The sequence below is a fragment of the Physella acuta genome, unplaced genomic scaffold (genome assembly GCF_028476545.2).
Source record: "Physella acuta isolate Inbredline_101_S28 unplaced genomic scaffold, ASM2847654v3 ptg000600l, whole genome shotgun sequence".
In the NCBI taxonomy this organism is placed as follows: domain Eukaryota; kingdom Metazoa; phylum Mollusca; class Gastropoda; family Physidae; genus Physella; species Physella acuta.
The window spans coordinates 49,322-66,557 of NW_026732119.1; the positions used below are offsets into that span (position 1 = coordinate 49,322).

The 17,236-nt window shown below is 36.0% G+C and overlaps 1 pseudogene; it reads left to right on the forward strand.

Annotated features, from left to right (window-relative positions):
- Nucleotides 1-16,874: 16,874 nt before the first annotated feature.
- LOC131947619 (small ribosomal subunit protein eS21-like) lies at nt 16,875-17,124 on the forward strand (annotated as a pseudogene).
- Nucleotides 17,125-17,236: the final 112 nt, after the last annotated feature.

Genomic DNA, 17,236 nt, shown 5'->3' on the forward strand with positions numbered 1-17,236 from the left:
TTTGAATTGTCGTGGAACAAAATGTGTTTGGATAAAGTGCTGAAAAATAGATTAAACCGAGGAAGAACATGAATGGAGCAGTTCGTTAAGTTTAACTTTCCTTACAAAAAGAGATAATGAGTGCATTTAATTAATCTTTTTAAGTAAACTAATACAAATGAAAAGAAATTCTACCATTTAGTATATTTATTGTGATTATTCTACCTTAATAGTATACCTGCAAATATTAAATCTGGAATAAAATAATTATGTGTGTATCTTTTTTATCGTTACTTAATGTATTGATATTTTTAAAAAAAATTAAGTTTTAAGTTGTTTCCCTTAATTACAAAATCATAAAATAGGAAAGACAATGTATTTCTAAATGCTCTTATTTTTTAACATTGCAATATGTTCTAAAAGTTTCAAACAATGATGCAATACTCTATTAAACGCCTTTTCGAAGTCTACGAGATTACCCGAAAGTGGACAGCTATTTTCAAATTGGATGTTTGTGGACGATAAGACTTTTAAATTCATTTTTGTTTATAAAATATATAGTAATCAACATTTCAAACAGAGAATAAATTAACTTTAACTCTCATAACTATAAACATATTTTCTAACAGTGGATTCCCAAAGCAATTAAACAAAACTGATTAATGAACAGAAACTACTCAAGTCTATACATATGGGCAAATTGTGTGCATCAGCCACAGCTCATTAAGTCATTAAATCGTCCACATTATAAGAAAAGCTGATAATTGCTGACTTTATATTTGAACCAAACATGGCGGCAAGAGTATATCAAGAGTATATCAAGGGTACCCTGTGACATGCTTCTTCTATTAGAACAAAGGAGCATTGGCTTTAAGAAAATTGTGAGTGGTGCACACCCCTATCAATTATTTAAAACGAGACGGCATACAATCGTGTACTGACTTTCAAAAGGATATTCAAAGACCCGCTCCAGTTTATTGTGCTCAGGTTAATACAAATGTCTCTCACACAACAATTGCTTTCTAATCAAATATAATTTATCTTCCTCTGTCTTAAATATGTCTACATTGACATACGATTATGCCCCGCCCCTCCCTACCCCTCTTCCGTGAAAGCAGCCGTCTGTTACGAAAGTTTACAGGCGACAATGAAAAGAGCAAGCAGACCATGCTATTATCTCCCCTTAGTGTCAAAATCGTTTAAAAACTAAATTATCGGCACCTAATAGCCGCCACTACCTTTGTAAACAGCTCACCAGACTGGTTGGGGTGGGGTGGTAGTGAAAAGGTCTGTTGAGCTTATGTCTTGGTGTCTCGCATGGTCCCAATGAAGATGATTATATAGATACGAGCCGACCAGCGGCGTATCATATGCCGTTATTTAGTTGTTTTATTTTCTACTCTTCAGTAATTCATAATTTGTGAATTTGACAGTTCCAATGCTGCCACTGAAAATATTTGCTTTAAGACACATCAGTAGGTCATTTAGGACGATAACCCCCTACCCTAATTTCCCACAACCCCTACCCTACACCCCACCCCACGTGAAAGCAGCCTCCTCTTGGTTACCTCCTTTAAGTTTAAAATTGTTTCAAACTAAATTATCTGCCGTCACTAAACCCGGCTCTACGATTGTAAACATTTAGCGTGAACCACAGCTCACCAGACAATGTGGGGTGGGGATGGTAGGGATATAGCCTAAAGAGGAAGAGAGGGAGCTGCTAGGCGCGCTTACAGCTCGGTGTTTTCTAGGGTATCCAAGAAGTGAAATATATATATATATATATATATATATATATATATATATATATATATATATATATATATATATATATATATATATATATATATATATACATATATATAGTAATACATAGTATTTAGCTGTTTTCCTAGAAATGTAATAAAATAGACATGTGTAGTATGCTCGCTGATCTTAAAATACAAGATTTTACTTTGGTCGCTCGTCTTTAAATTATTTTAAAAATAAACAAGGGGGGCGGGTGATTTTAGAATATACAGAAGTTGTCTTGTGAGCTTGAGGTATATCACCCAAGGGAAACAAACGAGTAATTGACCAAAAAAAGAGGACACCAGAGTTTCCTCGCTTTTAAAAATGTATATTTCCTCTTATTTTAATTTTGTTCGTATATTATAAACAAAAAGGTAATAACATACCCATGTTCCCTCCACACGCCACTCTTATTACAAACTTTTGCAAGCATCTTTGTGAACCAACTAACAACATCACCAGGCAGGCACTAGATTGGCACATCTCTGGTGCTACCTCAGCATCGCGAGTATCAAAATAATAACTCACGATAACCAAAGTATTGCAAGTCTTGCCGTTATAGTATGCAACATTTGCTAAACATTTATAAACATTTATAGATTTATAAATAAACATTTGCTAAGTTCATTCCTAAGTACACATTGCGGGGTCTGGCGGCAGTGTAGTTCCGCCTCTGCTGTGATTACACGCCAACATGAAAGTTAATTTAACAAATTTTTTTGTCTATTTTTAAAACGCATTAAAGTATATTCCATTTCTAAATTTTAAATTACCAGGGGAGATTACACAATTAAGTTATTAAAGTCTTGTAAATACCAATTGTTTTATTTGTTTTACAAACATTTTTGCAGACAACATTTCTATAGACTTATTTTAATAAACAAAAAAAACATGTGTTATGAAATTGTTTCTACAATATATATCTTTTATTTAAAAAAGTAACAATTTTACATTCAGTTTAATTATAAAACCAATGACTTTAAAACAACTTAAGCTGAAATAATATGAAAAATAAAAAAATTTATATGTTCATGACAGTTCTAAGATTAACTGAAAATTATTTTCTCACATTGATTTCAGCTACTTTATTCGTTTGATATCTATTTCGTTTATCTAATGCTTTCCGAAATCTGTAACGGGCAGCCGAATACATTTCTTGTAGTGCTCCATCCAAACGCCTTCCTTCTATTCTCCCCATTGTCACGAGCCCAGATTTATGATATTTGATAGACCGTTGGGGTCAACCGTGTATGACGTCCACAAGGGTGTGGGGGGGAGTTAGGGTGGGGGGGGTGGTTCGAATACAGTAGACACTTGTGGACGAGTATGGATGGACGGACGAGGGGAGGGGGTTGGGGCTTAAGGTCATTCTGGCGGTCCACATGATGGACTACGGCTAGAAAACACACTGTGTTTCAAATTAATGTATAAACATTTAAAATAAATAAAACATGTGTTTAAGAGGCAACTAGATCCAGGACCTAATAGATTCCTAATCACAGAAACCTAAATAATTTTTTTTAATCAAATTCTAAGACGACGTAGACGTAGTCTATTTTAAATTAATAAACTAAAAATAATCAGATTATAAAACATAAAAGAAAAAGAAACAACGCATGTACTTTTAAGAGGGTTCTACCCCATAACATTTAAGTTTTCCCAGCCCCCCCCCCCCCCCACACTCAACGCCCCCCCCCCCCTTTTTCGAGAAAAAAGTCTGGAAATAAAACTGACTCGATGTCCAGACGTTTTTTCATTCTTTACCGTTGGTTACAGCACTATGTTCAGCTGGTTACAGCACTATGTATCTAAGTCATTTTTCATCTCTAGCTCCTGGATCCGTCTCTGGGAAGCTGAACACATTTTAAAATCGTATAGATACATACACATAATTAACACAACTTAACACACTAATTAAACACATTCCCGAACACTTTTTAAAATCGCATAGATACATACACATAATTAACACAACTTAACACACTAATTAAACACATTCCCGAACACAATTTAAAATGCATTCGCTAACTGTTCGTTAGAAGTAAAACTAAAATACACCCTGACATACATACACCTCTAAAAACATATGAACATACAAGTATTGATCGGCAAACACAAAAAATGTAACATATGTATAGAAACTAAATACAATTGTAATGATGACATTAAAGTAAATATAACACACACTGTACAATATAACACACTCAAAACATATAGTCACACCTAGGCAGAATGTAAACGCAAACTATACAAATTAAAAAAAAAAAACGTAACTGTAATAAAAGTAAAAGTTAAGTTTAAAAGTAAATCTCAATTTACTATAACTTATACAAACAGTAAGCTAATGCCAATGATACCATGAGTTATAAGGGTAGATATGAAATCTATTGTTAGAGCTAAATTTAGTTTTAGTGTAGGGGTAAACGTAAAGGCAAGTAAACAATAAATGAAAAGAAAATGACGGACATAGCTATCTACCGCTGTATCTTATTTAAATATGACTAACAGGCAAAGTATCCAGATGTACCAGCAACATTTAGATTTAATTAACAAAAAATGAAACCCGATGTAGAATAAAAATTTCAGTTGTAACTAAGAACCATTGTAATCAGATGTAGAATCAAAAAATGTGATGTAAGTAACAGACAATGTAACTAAAGGCAAAAAAACACATATAAACTAAACATACGCTGTATGATAGAGCACGTACACCATTTATGTAATGTATTCATAGCACTACATTGGTTATTAAAATACACATAAATAGTACACATTTCATTATTTAAAACTACTTGACATCGGTACCATGCTAACAGCTATAAAGCTTTATCATAACACAATGTATTTAACTGTCAAATACCTTTTAAAGAAGTAAATTGTTTATTTTTGTATGCACATTTTAAAATTACTCAATAAATTTTAACTTTAAATAGTTTACATTTTAACAATACACATATCACTAAATTAACTTGCTAAAGACGCACCGTGTAATAACGTTAGGGCGTGTTTTACATGGCACCTAGTAAACACTAGTCATTATAGTTTTCATAATGGTGTTAGAGCGTGTTTTATGGCAAGTAGTTAATACAAGTCATTATTTTTTTTTTAATCTTTTTGATGTTCGGAAACAGTTTAATCTAAATTTTAAAAGAATTTTATTTTTTATTTTTCAAATATTATAATCGTTTATTTATGTGAGTAAAATATTGTTATGGAAATTACAAGTGCATTTACAGACATTAACTTAACGTTTAAACAATGACATTGCACATTATGAACAAGCTAAAAATAAGCATCGTTAATCACGTTTCATAAATCGCCATTAGAAATATGACCTGTCCCACAGTAGTTTACCATTGGTGTTGATATACATCAATGGTATTTTTTCATGGCTTGTGTTTCTTATTTCAGTTATGTGAGGTCCTGGAATCAGTTCGCAGCTTGTGTACATTATATTTAGAACAATGTTGATGTGTTCCTAAATTCTCGGAACGATTTTCTAGTGTAAATTCATAAAAGTGCAGTCCATACTTATAACCCAGTGATTCATGTTAATGGAACGGAGTGGTATAACGGTAGAGAGCTTGACTACTAACCCATCGAGTTCGAATCCGGGTTAAAGTCAGTAGACCCAACTCTGATGGGTACCTAACTCACGTTAGGGAAAGTAAAGGCAGCTGGACATAGTGCTGACCACTCTATCTCTGCCAGAGGTGTAGCGATGGGGGGGGGCAGGGGGGTACATATAAGGCGCCGACCTTAGGGGACCCCAAAACGGGTTGTAATAGTTTAAGGGGGGGGGGGGGTACAAATCCAAAATCGAAAGTTTGAGGGGGGGGGGGTGCAAATTGAAAATTCGCTCCCGAGGGGGCGTCGAATTGAAAGTTTGTCCCCGGGCGCCGGGAAGTGTCGCTACGCCTCTGATCACTGCATATGTCTAGGTCACAGAAACAAGTGAACTCTATTTCACTTGTCCTATAGACCGTCAGGTTTGAAAAGGGAACTTTACTCTTCATGCTACTAAATCCTGCTATCACGTTCATTTAACTTAATATAAAAGTAATATGTTTTGACTACTTTGGTACCCATGCAGTTTTTAAATAAAACATAATTTTTCGGTGTACCAAGAAAACACGTTAATAAAAAGTCTAGTGACAATTTAAGCGCAATTTTCTTATGTTATCCATAACAATTTTAAATTGAGATAAATCATATATTCAGCAAATAAATAATGCAACACAAGTAGTTTTAATAATTCAAACTAAAATAGAAACCAGTATGGAATTTGCGCTAAAAAAAGACAACTATATTAACCTATATCAACGGAAATAGTTTTATTTCAACGAGTAGACCTACACGATGCTCAGTTTAAACATCATCCTAGGCCTACACTTACACGATGCTCAGTTTAAAATATATTAACAAACATGTTGTGACCGAACGAAGGATATTTTTGAAAACTTTCTACGGCAATATTGTTCTAAATTATGGCAGGAATCGATTGGTAAATGTTTCAAGTCGCTAAGTGGTCTGGTTACCGAGACATGGGCCAAAACCTGCATTTTTTCGAGGTTTTTTGGCTTTTCCGGTGTAGTATATGTGGTGTAGTATTGTACATAGTTTCTTCATCTGTCACATATACATGGTTGTTGAGAATATACAATAGGAAGTGAAGAGCCCTCACACCACAACATAATATTATAGCAAATACACGCCCATTCTAAACCAATACAAATCATAACACACGACAACGGCGCAGACTTGGACAAAAATCAGGCACGCTTCACTGATTACTGCCATTAGCTATTTATAAAGACGAAACCAACAACGAAACCCAAGACAAATATCTAAAATTCACAACAAAATTAAGAGACAAATAGCGAGACAAAATCTGCGACACTCTAACCATGCAAGACTTAGGTAAAACAATCGATGGCTTAAAATTAATCAAAGCATCTAGACAAGACGGACTAACTAAAGAATGTTATCAGACTTTTAAAGATAATAATCTACAAACAGGCACTATACGTCGCACAAAAATATTTTGGTCTACATAAAAGAGAATAGGTTAATTGCGACATATTTCAGCAAAGCCTACTTTATCTAAAACCCAACACAGACACATTAAACGACACAAAAGACAAAAATTATAGTCCCACATCTAAACTAAAGAGCGATTAGAATATTATAGACTAAAACAAAAACAAATAGAAGTCAGTAAATGAGATTCCTAAGTTAAAATTATAACATAGACCAATAATACAGCATCACATGAAGAAACAACCAAAATACAATTTTAATACAACCATTTAAACTAAATTATCGAGATTTTTTTTTACAATAAAATGTTTATATAGGCCTATTTCGTCAGCGTTTTCAAATAATTTTAGGTTGTTTTTTTTTCGTTTAAAACTTTTCAAGCAGGGCTTTCTCCATGTACAAATAATATAATGCATTGTGTACACAGAAACAAATAGCTAATTAGTTTGACGAATTTTATTCATTAAACAAGACATGTAAGACTATTTTTATATTTTAAGTACATTAATTAATCGAAGATTTATGAAAAATTAATATATGTCGTCATTAAGGGGTGAGGGTCTGGTCTTTTGTGAGTCATCAAACACGCATGACGTCATTAATGGATGCCCCTGAAATCAGAAATAAACATAACGTAAATGACCCACCCTACTGTATTGTACTTAGGTTAATATATGTATATATGTATATATATATATATATATATATATATATATATATATATATATATATATATATATATATATATATATATATATATATACCACACAACAACTTCTTTTTTATCAAATATATTTTTTCATTAGCCATTACATAAAGTATAGGCCTAAAGTATAACACAGTAAGCTACTGGTTCAAAAGGTATGAACTGTTTGAAAATCTTAACGCCTTAGACATTTTGTGAAATATACCTAGAGTCCATAAATTTAGACGTAGACGTAGACGATTTCTGATTTGAATTGATAAATCAGATATGCTAATTGCTTTGTGAATTCATTTTTTAAAAAAAATATGTTATTAGAGTTACAATGTTTAAAATTAGGATTAATGTATAAAATGTCTTCCATTACTGATATTTAGAAATATTATTTGAAGGTTTATTGTTTATAAATATCCAATTTAAAGTGGAACTCTACTTTAAGGCAATCTCGTAGACATTAAAAGGCGTTTTGCAAGTTTTAGAACATATTGCATTGTTGAAAATAGAAAGTTTAGAAATATATTTCTTTTCAGATTATGTGATTTAGCAGTCAAGGAAAACAACTTAAATCTTCATATTAAAAATTGCATAAAACGGCAGTCGATTAAACTGTTCTAAAATAATAAATAAATACTTGTTTTGCTATTAATTAAATAAATTGCACTTTACGTATTGGTCAAAATATACTATTTTGAATTTGTAAATGTGTAAAATTTTAAAATATTTTTCTATGGTATACTCAGAAAATGTAGATTTTTTTCTTTTTAAAACGAAAAAACTCTTGATTAAACAATGATTCTGCTCCATTTATTTCTTGGGTATTTTATTTTATGCAAAAAAAAAAAAATAAATGATTCCTTTTCAATTAGAGTGAACTACCACAACACCACAGGGGATGGGGTGTGGGAGGGGGTGAGGACGATATCGGTTTCGCTAAATATTGAATTAGCGGAGTTGAATTACATCCAGTTTGGGTTATATCAATATTATCGATTGCATATTTTAATGACAACTCACTTAAGAAATAAAAGAGTGAGAACGGGAGATTAAGCTTATTTTTTTGCAATGCGCACAGTTTTTATTTAATAATTGGAATTGTTTAATTTCAGAAACAATTAAAATGTATCATTTAACTAATTAGATAGAAAATTGAAATTTAAAACGAATGAGATATTCTTTAGATAATTCCTTGAGCAACCATTTTGTTGTCTTTATGTACACAATGAAAGTACTTACAAGAAATAAAACTTAATAAATACATACACACACGTACACGCGCACACGCACACTCACGCCAGCGTACAATCGCACACGCACACACGCACACACACATGCGCACACGCACACACATATTAGAGTAAGTTTGTATGCAGTGTATGAATATTTTTTTTTTGCATAAATGCTGTTAAATCTTTGTACAGCATAGACCGCTGTTCGTACCTGGAAAACATGCAACGCAACAGTCACACACTTTTCGTACCAAAAATAAAATAAAAGTTATTGAACATTAACTGAATCGCTTCAATATCTACCAATTAGTGTACATAGACGTGACAAATGTCAATAGAGCCGAGCCAAACCTGTGAAAAGTTGAACGACAGTCACCGACCTGGACCACCGATTTACAGAGGACATGACTTTAGAAACCATTTGACGACAGATGAGGCACCTGGTCAAAGGGAAATAACTATAATATAAACGGTTTATTCTAGGACAAGCTACACCCCTTGGTTTTCCTCAGCAGAAATACATTAGACTATGATTAGACGCACTACCCCACCCAACACAGCGGTTCGCGAAACATAGCCAATCCCACACCCCCTCACCCTTACCTTAATACAACAAATAGTTCTTCTTCTATCAGCCAAATATGGACATTTCAAAATCAGTATCTGTTCTTATCAGCTTATTATCTGATACGTTGACCATTGAGACAATAGAATACAGTGGCGTCGCTAGGTCGGGTGCAACCTGGTGCGGCACCTCCTGATGTCACCCGGTGCGTCACCTCCTGATGTCACCCGGTGCGTCACCTGCTGATGTCACACGGTGCGTCACCTCCTGATGTCACCCGGTGCGTCACCTCCTGATGTCACCCGGTGCGGCACCTCCTGATGTCACCCGGTGCGGCTACTCCTGATGTCACCCGGTGCGTCACCTCCTGATGTCACCCGGTGCGTCACCTCCTGATGTCACCTAGTGCGTCACCTCCTGATGTCACCCGGTGCGTCACCTCTTGATGTCACCCGATGCGTCACCTCCTGATGTCACCCGATGCGTCACCTCCTGATGTCACCCGATGCGTCACCTCCTGATGTCACCCGATGCGTCACCTCCTGATGTCACCCGGTGCGTCACCTCCTGATGTCACCCGATGCGTCACCTCCTGATGTCACCTAGTGCGGCACCTCTTGATGTCACCCGGTGCGTCACTTCCTGATGTCACCTAGTGCGTCACCTCCTGATGTCACCCAGTGCGGCACCTCCTGATGTCACCCGATGCGTCACCTCCTGATGTCACCTAGTGCGGCACCTCTTGATGTCACCCGATGCGTCACCTCCTGATGTCACACGGTGCGTCACCTCCTGATGTCACCCGATGCGTCACCTTCTGATGTCACCTAGTGCGGCACCTCTTGATGTCACCCGATGCGTCACCTCCTGATGTCAAATAGTGCGGCACCTCTTGATATCACCCGGTTCGTCACCTCCTGATGTCACCCGATGCGTCACCTGCTGATGTCACCCGGTGCGTCACCTCCTGATGTCACCTAGTGCGTCACCTCCTGATGTCACCTAGTACGGCACCTCTTGATGTCATCCGGTGCGTCACCTCCTGATGTCACCCGATGCGTCATCTCCTGATGTCACCCGATGCGTCACCTCCTGATGTCACCCAGTGCGTCACCTCCTGATGTCACCCAGTGCGGCACCTCTTGATGTCACCCAGTGCGTCACCTCCTGATGTCACCCGATTCGTCACCTCCTGATGTCACCCAGTGCGTCACCTCCTGATGTCACCCGATGCGTCACCTCCTGATGTCACCCAGTGCGGCACCTCCTGATGTCACCGGTGCGGTATTCCTAGTGTCACCTAGTGCGGCACATCTTGATGTCACCCGGTGCGTCACCTCCTAATGTCACCCGATGCGTCACCTCCTGATGTCACCCGATGCGTCACCTCCTGATGTCACCGGTGCGGTATTCCTAGTGTCACCTAGTGCGGCACATCTTGATGTCACCCGGTGCGTCACCTCCTAATGTCACTCGATGCGTCACCTGCTGATGTCACCCGGTGCGCCACCTCCTGATCTCACCCGGTGTGTCACCTCCTGATGTCACCCGATGCGTCACCTCCTGATGTCACCCGATGCGTCACCTCCTGATGTCACCGGTGCGGTATTCCTAGTGTCACCTAGTGCGGCACCTCTTGATGTCACCCGGTGCGTCACCTCATGATGTCACCCGATGCGTCACCTCCTGATGTCACCTAGTGCGTCACCTCCTGATGTCACCTAGTGCGGCACCTCCTGATGTCACCCAGTGCGTCACTTCCTGATGTCACCCGATGCGTCACCTCCTGATGTCACCCAGTGCGGCACCTCCTGATGTCACCCAGTGCGTCACCTCCTGATGTCACCCAGTCGTCACCTCCTGATGTCACCCGATGCGTCACCTCCTGATGTCACCTAGTGCGTCACCTCCTGATGTCACCCGGTGTGTCACCTCCTGATGTCACCCGATGCGTCACCTCCTAATGTCACCCGATGCGTCACCTGCTGATGTCACCCGGTGATCCGCACCAATCCCCCTCGCGACGCCTCTAGGACGAGATCCAACGTCACAAGAAATGCCCCAACACCCCACGTCACTGAAAGTTTCTGACAACCAGATCCAGCTCTTGACCTACACGTGTGGCCCAGTCTCTGAGCCCGGCCAATCGCATTTTAAACAAACAATACAAGGGGAAGACAAGTAATATTATGTTATGGTATTTCGATATTAAATTGGATTGTTTTAAATTAATAAACATTTCTATTTTTTACATAGTTCATTATAGGTTTCTACAAAAACATAATGTCATGTTTACGGTAATGTATTAGAAGTAGACTAAGGCAGTCTTATGTTAGAGAGGCCTACAGAACAGAGTTAATTTAAATCTAGGCTTAGTGTTGGTTTTGGTTCTAGCGCTTGGTTGTTTTGTTATTTAACTTTGGTGTTAAAGAAATGGTCAGTAATAATATTTATGTGATATGGGTTAAATGTTAAGATTCGTGTTTTACGTTTGATGTTAGGGTTAAACGGTTAAACTAGAGACTCGTTTGGTTTACCTTGTAGTTAGTGTTTGATTTATGTTACGTACTTAGCTTAGTGTATAGCCTGTATATTAAATTGTGTAATTTATCCTCGGGTATATATGATAATTATAATGTTAAGGCAAGGCTTTCGGACTGGCAAAGAGGCAGTGGCCTAATTATAAGTTAAGATTTTTACAGCACAATGTAGGAGATGAAACGCTAATCTTCTGTTTTTATCGGCGATGTTTTACGCACATGAATATTTTGTGATCATACAGTGATATATCATCGGCATAATTATTAAGATAAAGAAAGTGTTTACATTGTGTACATTTAATTAGTATGATTACTATTGTTTAACAAGTTGGAAAACTCACATAGTTTTAAATATGTAGCTTCTTTATTTTAGGAATGTAGGTCTACCTTCAATATATTAAAATAAATTAACCTTTCTTACAATGCTCCGCCCTTTTCTCGTAAACATAAATCTGAATTCTTCTATACGACACAGCAATGTTGCAACTTGATAGATCGGTACTACATGGGTTTGTCTTTGTTACTTCCCATATTATAGCTTAAACAAACAAGGGAAACAACTTTAAATTTTATTATCAAATGAATAAATAAACAAATACCCCAGTTAAAATATAAAACGTATGTAAATCCTTGTAGATTTTGTTCACTATTCTATAAAAATTAATAAAGATTATGTAGACTTTTTGTCTGACTTTAAAAGTGTATAGATATTAAAAGAAAAAAATATTCATAATAAAATAACGAAACTCATAAGTATGTACGATAATTTCGCTTTAATAGAATGAATTCCTTGTATTTAATTAATGATGCCGATGGGAAAGTTTGTTTCTCAAAAAAATTATATAAGATTTCTTGTGTTAACCAAATTACTCGCAAGCAGGGGTCGGTAGCCTGCGGTTCGCGAGTTGCATGCGGTTCTTTAGATGTCAATATGCAGCTCGCTAGTTATATAATAATTATATTCGTTTATTATAGAAACTCAAAATAAAAATATACTGTAAAAACAAAAACTTTAAACAAAATTAAAAAACAATGAGAATAGGTGGAGTCGAGTGTATATGGGCAGTTGAGAGCCTAGGACATTAGGCATTAGGCCCAACCCCATAACTATGCTGTTGCCAGATCCGTGGCAATGGTTCCAAGCTTTCCACTACCGAAGTGCACATACAAATGTTAGTGGCTCTTTAAAGTCTGGGAAATTTTGTAGATTGTAACTTTTGGTTCTTCCGTCTCAAAAGGTTGCCGACCCCTGCTCGCACGAACCAAGCTAGCCTAACCATACTACTAATTGGTAGACACAAACACACGTACACACACGAACATACATGCAGTATGTATAGTGTTTGTCGCAACAAATGTCTTATAGCGATACATTGGGACAGTAAAGTTCCTTTTTCGAACCTGAATGTGCGAATGAAGTAGAGTCAACCTAAGTCTGAGACTTTGGTATATGTAGCACAGCACTATGTATAGCGGCTGTTACTTTCTCTATCGATGGTTACAGAACTATATAGCGGCTTTTACTTTCTCTAGCGTTGGTTACAGCACTATGTATAGCGGCTTTTACTTTCTATATCGTTGGTTACAGCACTATGTATAGCGGCTTTTACTTTCTCTATCGTTGGTTACAGCACTATGTATAGCGGCTTTTACTTTCTATATCGTTGGTTACAGCATTATGTCCAGCCGCTAAAACTTTCCTTTCTACAACTTTTATTTCTAGATTTCCTCTCAGAAAATGTGTCCATTCAAGAACAAACTACAAAGCCGTAGCTTTTTGATGTTGAAGTTTTCTGTCCTAGATGGGTTGCTGTCTCCAGTTATCGAGACTCATCTACTTAGGGGTTTAACCTAGGGACTTGTCGGTGAAGCAACCATGAGCATTACCAGCCCGACAACTCCGAACCCCAGGAGTATGGATGATATGTTTTGTAACAGGTGACACTTTTAACCAAGTATTTTTTTTTCTATTTAATATTACAATATAGGGGCCTACTACCAAACTAACTGTTCTATCATACAACAATAATGTAATGTATAATTTGTATGTATTTGGACATGTTTCTTTAAGATTTGCAAAAAAGATTTGTATAAGGCTTGACAACTGTATGTAATGATACTACCAACTCGACCACGGGCGGCAGCAATGACTCAACGTGTCTACAGAAAGTGTCACTCCTATTGAAAAGAAAGTGTATATCACGGCTATCTTGTGGGGTGTTCCCAACTATTACAATAAAGAAACATTGTCTGGAGAAATGGAAGAAATATGTAAAGTGGGACATACAATTTTTTTAATCGAACACGAGACAGCATACAATATTTTTACTGAAACCAAAAGTAATATCCATTAACCCACAAAAATATATTTTGCTAACGTTAATTAAAAAAAATATATTTACGACAACAATTCCACTCAAGTTTCATGTTATCTTGACCAGTCAATTAACGTATCCGATAGCCGATCTTAAAGATAAACATATTTTTCGTGATGAGCTAAAACCACGGTTGTAAATCAACTACAGCACATTAAATACATATTTGACTACTTACAGCTTAAGAAACATACAAAAAAAAACATCATATAAAGCCAAACACTGGAGACCTTCACATATAACCAACCCATTGATTCTAGCAATGTTTAGCTAATCCTAACCCAGCCCAAACATATCACATAATCTTCTACAATACTAATATACCGTTTATCTTATATCTATCTTTTGTGACAGATTAACCTTAACCTGTGCATACAAAACTTAACACTTGTTTTAGCCCGCTTTTATTTGCTTCCAGAACTTTTGTCCTCTAGAACAAAATATAAAGCCGCAGTCAAGGTAAACAAATGAGTATTTGACGTTTTAAGAAGGACACAAGAGTAGCCTCTCTTTTATTAATGTTTAACTAACTTTATTTCCTCCTATTTTAATTGCTTTCTCCGATGATACAAACAGGTAATCACATACCCATGTTCTGACTACCTGCCCCTTTCATTACAAACTTTAGCAAACATGTTTGTAAACCAACTAGCAACATTGCCAGGCAGGCGCATTGTATACTAAACTAACGGTATACTAAACTCCCTGTTTACTAAACTCACGGTATACTAAACTCACGGTATGCTAAACTCACGGTAAACTAAACTCACGGTATACTAAACTCACGGTATACTAAAATCACGATATACTAAACTCACGGTATACTAAACTCACGGTATACTAAACTCACGGTTTACTAAACTCACGGTATACTAAACTCACCGTATACTAAACTCACGGTATACTAAACTAAACTCACGGTATACTAAACTCACAGTATACTAAATTCACGGTGTACTAATTTCACGGTGTACTAAAATCAGGATATACTAAACTAATCTCACGGTATACTAAACTCATGGTATACTAAATTCACGGTATACTAAACTCACGATATACTAAACTCACGGTATACTAAACTCACGGTATACTAAACTCACCGTATACTAAACTCGCGGTATACTAAACTAAACTCACGGTATACTAAACTCACTGTATACTGAACTCACTGTATACTGAACTCACGGTATACTAAACTCACGGTATATTAAACTCACGGTACATTAAACTCATTGTATACTAAACTCACGGTATACTAAACTCTCTATATTACAAACCTTAATATTTCGCAAACAAGTGACGTCAGTGTACAAAACTAATGATAATGTACATAAACTAGTGATAAACTACTAGATCGGTATAGGTTTGTCGTCTTTAAAGTTATTTAAAAAAACAGTGGGGGTGCGAATAATTTAGATGAGATGAATATATACATAAACGATATATGTCGGAGAGGGGGTCATCACATCTGGCACAAATCTAATGTGTACAGTTTTATCTTTTAATAAAATCATAAATAACAAACAAACAAAAATAGGATTAAAAAATATTTTAATGAAACGAATTAAAAAGCCGTTATAGCGATACGATTTTAAAAGCACTGAAATTAAAAAAAAAAAAATTAAATAAAACTTATTTGCTTTCTTTCATAAAAAGCTTTAGTCTCTTGTGAGATATTTTACATATTCAACTTTAAAATGTTTATGAGTTGCTTTTATTTGTAAATTGTACATTACCAGGGGAGGAAACACAACTAAGTTCTTAATAGTAATGTAAATAGAGTTAGTTTCATTTGCTAAACACACATCGTTCATCTATTATTTTTTTTATTTATTTTTTTTTTAATTTAAAAACAAATTTTCTTGTAAAAATTTTTTAGCGCAATTTCCATTCTGGAGAATTGCGTTTATTAACTCGTCATTTCTGGGAATGGATGGATGGATGGATGGATGAATGTGTGTCCGGGCTTTAAGTCGTATCTCCTCCTCAACGAAGCAATATCGATGAATAGTTCCAAAAGCAATTATGTTAAGCAAGTTACGAGAATGAGCATAGGCCATAAAAATTCCGGGTTTCTTTCATGTATTTCCCGGAAAAGCCAAAAAACCTCGAAAAAAATTCAGTTTTTGGCCCATATCTCGGCAACCAGACCACTTAGCGACTTGAAACATGTACCAATCGATTCCTGTCATAATTTAGAACAATATTGCCGAAGAAAGTTTTCAAAAATATTCTCTCGTTCGGTCACAAATTTTAAAATTACATAAACACCTACAAACCGATTGTTCTTCTAGCTTGAACGCACCCCAACATTATACGTCAGAGCTATTTTTAGATAACATAAGGAAATTGCGCACAAATGTCACTAGACTTTTTTAATTAACTTGTTTCTACATTTTAATATGTTTCAATAAACAAATATAATCTTTTCTTGTAGTTAAATTCTAAAACCATTGATTTTATTAGACACGTAAGCGTTAGTCATAGGAAAATTATTTTATTTTCACAATACAATCCATTAGCTCTCTTGCCTGTTAATCAAAGTTTTCTCATATGCAATTTGAGTTTTACTCGCACATGCGCACATCGTTTTTCCTTTTCATTATTTTTGGCTTCCGTGCTACACCAAGAGATCCTTAAAAAGATTTCATCATCATGCCAAACTACACAGGACAATTCTTGGATCTGTTAATTCCTCTCAAATTCTCTGCCAGTAACCGCATCATTAGTGCCAAGGATCATGCTTCTATCCAGATCAAAATTACAGAGGTTGATGATACTACAGGCCGTATGACTGGATCTTACAAGACATGCTATCTGTGGGGCAATCAGACGAATGGGTGAATCTGATGATTCATTGATTAGACTCGCTAAACGACATGGCATTATAACTAAGAATTTTTAAAGGTACTCTTGTTTAATAAATTTATTTAAAACTAAAAAAAAATATTTCTACTATTTTTTTTTTCTGCCATCTTTTTCAGTTTTCTGATGGTTTAAAAAATTCTCTAAAGGCC